The following is a 4419-nucleotide window of genomic DNA, read 5'->3' as shown; positions in this document are numbered from 1 at the left end:
TTCCTGATTTCACTTATGTACCAAATATAATGAACTTGTTGTTTTTCAACAACTTCATGGTTTTATCAAAAGGTTACCATATATTCAGCATACAATATTGATTATAGTTGATTTAAAATTGTTAATGAATTGACAAATGGATGTTTAGAATTATCCGATAAAGACTCGTGAAACTCAGTCCAGAGGCTATTGGTCATATGTTTGACACCAAGACTCCGTGATGGCGATACATGATGACCGTCATCTCTATACACAACTAAGACAGGAGTGCTGTGAATTCTGTAAATCCAAACAAAAAAAAAACAATGGATGTATTGCATTTCAAATATACAGTACCATAAAATAGAACTTGCTCTCTTATCAAATTCTTTTTGTTTTGCATTGTTTCCCGCACTTTATTGTTCAAGATAATCATCCATCCATCCATTATCTATATCGCTTACCCTCACAAGGGTCGCGGGCGTGCTGGAGCCTATCCCAGCTGTCTTCGGGCAGTAGGCGGGGGACACCCTGAATTGGTTGCCAGCCAATCGCAGGGCACACAGAGACAAAAAAACAACCACACTCACAATCACACCTAGATTACCCGAGTAACTGTGCTGTCATTTTCAGTTGACAGCAAATGCCAAAATGGCCACCCATTGGCATGGACCAAAAGGGTGGATTTTACTGCTTAACTCATATACCACAAACGCAATATTAATCAGTGCCGTGTTGTTCAGAGCTTGACTTACAAGCGTTTCGAATTACAAACAGTGTCACATGGCTGGCAAGCGGGAACACAGAACAAATTAAGTCTGTAACTTGAGGTTCCACTCTGTCCTCTGTCATTAGTGACATTTAGCCCCTGTTGGCAATGCTTATTTTATTTTATGTATTCTTATGGTTACATTGTTGTTGTTGGGCAATGGCTGAATTTGCACATAAATATTTTATGTGTATTTTTTGTATATTAAACATCCAAAGCTACTCGCTGGGTACTCAGTACATAAGAAGGTTTATCACTGAATATTTATTTTACTCGTCCTCGAGTTAATTAATTATTATTTGGAGGACTACTTATTTTCCTTTTACTTGAGTCTTACTATTGTAAAGTAAAAGTACTCTCTTGAGAAGCTACTCTACCCACCAATGATATTTGCCCAATCACGTGTTTTTCACATTTCCGGTTCCGGCACGTCAGGCAGTACATGTGTACTGTTTTTCCTTTGCAACGGGCCCTGTTGTACCTTCTTTCAAATGATACAGTGATGCTGTCAAGACAGCCATATGCAAACCAATTGGTTTACAAACCAGAAGCACTGAACCTGGACCAAAGTGTGAAAGCAATTTCATTGTTTCTTCTGTGAATAAATTAAGATAATGAACCTCATTATGAGAACAAAGACAATTAAGTTGCTATCATCAGCAATTAGCATAATTCCATTAAGTGTGTCCTCGGACAAGGTATTGAATTGTGCTGTACATCACCCTCTGCTAAAATGACCTCGTGATTGTGATAAAGATGATGGATCATTTTAGAATTTGGCTAAAGTTATAGGCATGTACATATGGCTGCTGTAATGTAACTGAAGATTAATACTCTGACATTAGTGTCTCCCTTGATGGCTGCTCATCACCCTGAGAATCGTTTTCCTCTTCATTCAAGATGTAATTGTCCTACACTGTCCTCATTTGCTATTTCATGGACTGTGTCCCTTTAAAACAACAATTCCACCAAATTACCCCATCTGCGAAAAAAAAAAAGTAAAATTAAAAATTAAAAAAAAGAAATCGCGACACTGGGATGTGCACTCAAAATGACACATCCCTAATAGTCTGGTGTATGTAGTTTGTTTTGAAGGGTGAAAGTTAATAATGAAGTTAACCGCCCATCCACAGGTACTGTCAGTGCCTTGTACTGGAAACTGTATACCGGTACTCATCAATCTTTTGTTCCCAAAATTTATATACACTAAAATTGGATTCCACAAGCTCAAATAAAATATTGTGTTCACATCTTGTGATGCAGGTGACTGTATGAAAGGTCTTATGCCACGAAAGGAGATCACCCCTTGGTATTCTTTTTTCACTATGAAAGAAATGAAAATGAAATTGAATTTCTTATGGGTTAAAGACAGAATCTTGAGGTCACTTGTCTTTCTTGGAGTGTTGTTTTAATAAAAGCCAGACAGCCATGTCACATCCCTGGTTGTACTTGGAGGAATGATTCTAAAACAACTCTATGAAATGTACTGCAAACTTTACAAACCAAAGTGCCACCACCTAAAAGCTTTCAAAAACTCGCCATCAAGCTTGAAAAAGTATATTGAGGTCAGCTGAAAATTTATCAACAAGGGTGTGAGACTTAATTAGACTTCAAACAAATGTTATAATATGAGTTCAATTTTTTGCTATACAGTATGTAATACCTCATAATGTATTAGCACTAGCTAATAGCAAACATAGAGCATGCACTTAGAGACTAGAGTGACCAGATCCAAACTCACCAGATGTGGGACAGGGAGTATGCTTGTGGGGGGCAATGTGGGACGCAGCTGTCGCTCGCAACGGACACCAAAAATGCATATGGCACAGCTTGTCAACTGTTCAGCAACATATAATATAATAAACTGTAACAAAATAACAATTATAAATCTACAAATAAAAACACTGAACACAGAATTGCAGTTGAAATTATCTGGAGTTGCGAAAATACAACACAAACTGCTAGCAAAAAGGTAAATCTCTGAGACATTAATATACAGGGGCGGAGCCAGAATGTGGCTAATGGTTGGCCCTGGAAAAAATCAGAGTGGGCCTGAATATTTCTCTCACTGAGCACAATCCTCCTATCCCGACACATCGTATATTCAAATAAAATAACAAACTGAATAATATGAAGTTCATATCCTCCTTAGACAAACACAATTATACCATTCTTAATAGTCAATACAATAAAAAAACACAACAAAACACAAATTCAAAAATAATTTCATAAGAACTTTTTTTTTTACACATTTTATTTAATGTCCGCTGATAGTGTAGTGGTACACACGCCTGAGTTGTGTGCGGGCAGCGTGGGATCGATTCCCGCTCAGTGACAGTGTCTATGTGTGCCCTGCGACTGGCTGGCAACCAGTTCGGGGTGTAGTCTGCCTTCGCCCATTGACGGCTGGGATAGGCTCCAGCAACTCCCCGCGACCCTGTATAGGATAAGCGGTTTGGAAGATGACATTTTATTTATAATTTCCAACTTTTCCAAAACAAAACAAAAAAAGAGAGAGAGAAAAAAAACACTCTCTCCGCAAAACAATTAATTCTAGATATAGAAAGCATAATGAAGAACAAACAGGGACTCGGTTTAGTTCAATAACATTTCAAACTGGGTCACAATGTTCAAAAAAGGTGTCCAAATTGATTGAAAGACATCTAACTTTTCTTGATTTGAATGCAAATTTCACAATAATTTCATAATAATTTACCAAAAAATGTAAATTATATATTTTTTCATGAATCTCACTGGGTGGGCAGTCTGTTAATCTGGGTGGGCCCGTGCACACCCAGGCCCACCCATAGCTCTGCCCTTGCAATAGAGCTCACAATAAAGGCTGAAATTAGTCAGTCTCATCATATCTTGAGGTAGATGCACTTTAACAATAGTCACACTCACACAATAGAACCTTGTCATATCACAAGTCAACATATGAAGTGCAGCAGAGCTGGGCACTTGACCCTTTTTTGCCCGACCCTCCACCCTTGACCTTGGTACCCTTCCGGCCGCGACCCCCTGGCCATTTTTATACACATTGTCGGCCCCCACCCCATTCCGACCCCCGCCCCTCCCAAAGGAAAAAAAACAAAAAAACGTGCATGATGCCCAACTGTATGTCATCGCACAACTGTATGTCATCGCAACATAATGGACCGATTAGAGCAGCAACAAATCCTGATGTGTGCGTGGCATGTGTTGCAGACCTGTCTAACAGCACAATGCGTTGGTCACGTGAATCAATGCGGCAGTTGTTTGTGTAAGAAGAGACGTTCAAGAGTGTTTGTATTTCCTTCTCACATCACGTAACCCGCGTCCCTATAACAGTTGTCGTTCACGCCTTCGTGGGAGTAGGAAGAAGCCTAAAAAGAAGCCTTTCACCGAGTAGGCTGAAATTTGGCCACCCCGCGAGCACGTCACATGCATGAGGGCCGATTAGTGGGTCGGACTAAAATCCACTTCCGGCCATGGTTAGTCCAGCCATTTTAAAAAATTTGTCACCCCCCACCCCTCCGCCCCAAAATTGGGCATCTGGCCGGGCTGGAGGGTCCGACCGGTCCGGCCCAGGGACAGACTGCCCAGCTCTGAAGTGCAGTAACAATTTACTACAGTAACAAAGTCCAAATTAAACAAAACAAATCCTAACAAAAACAGGCTACTACAACTTC

This window comes from Filicampus tigris, chromosome 6, assembly GCF_054856515.1.
Source record: "Filicampus tigris isolate MCC_2025a chromosome 6, RoL_Ftig_1.0, whole genome shotgun sequence".
In the NCBI taxonomy this organism is placed as follows: domain Eukaryota; kingdom Metazoa; phylum Chordata; class Actinopteri; order Syngnathiformes; family Syngnathidae; genus Filicampus; species Filicampus tigris.
Note: the sequence above shows the minus strand (reverse complement) of the source record.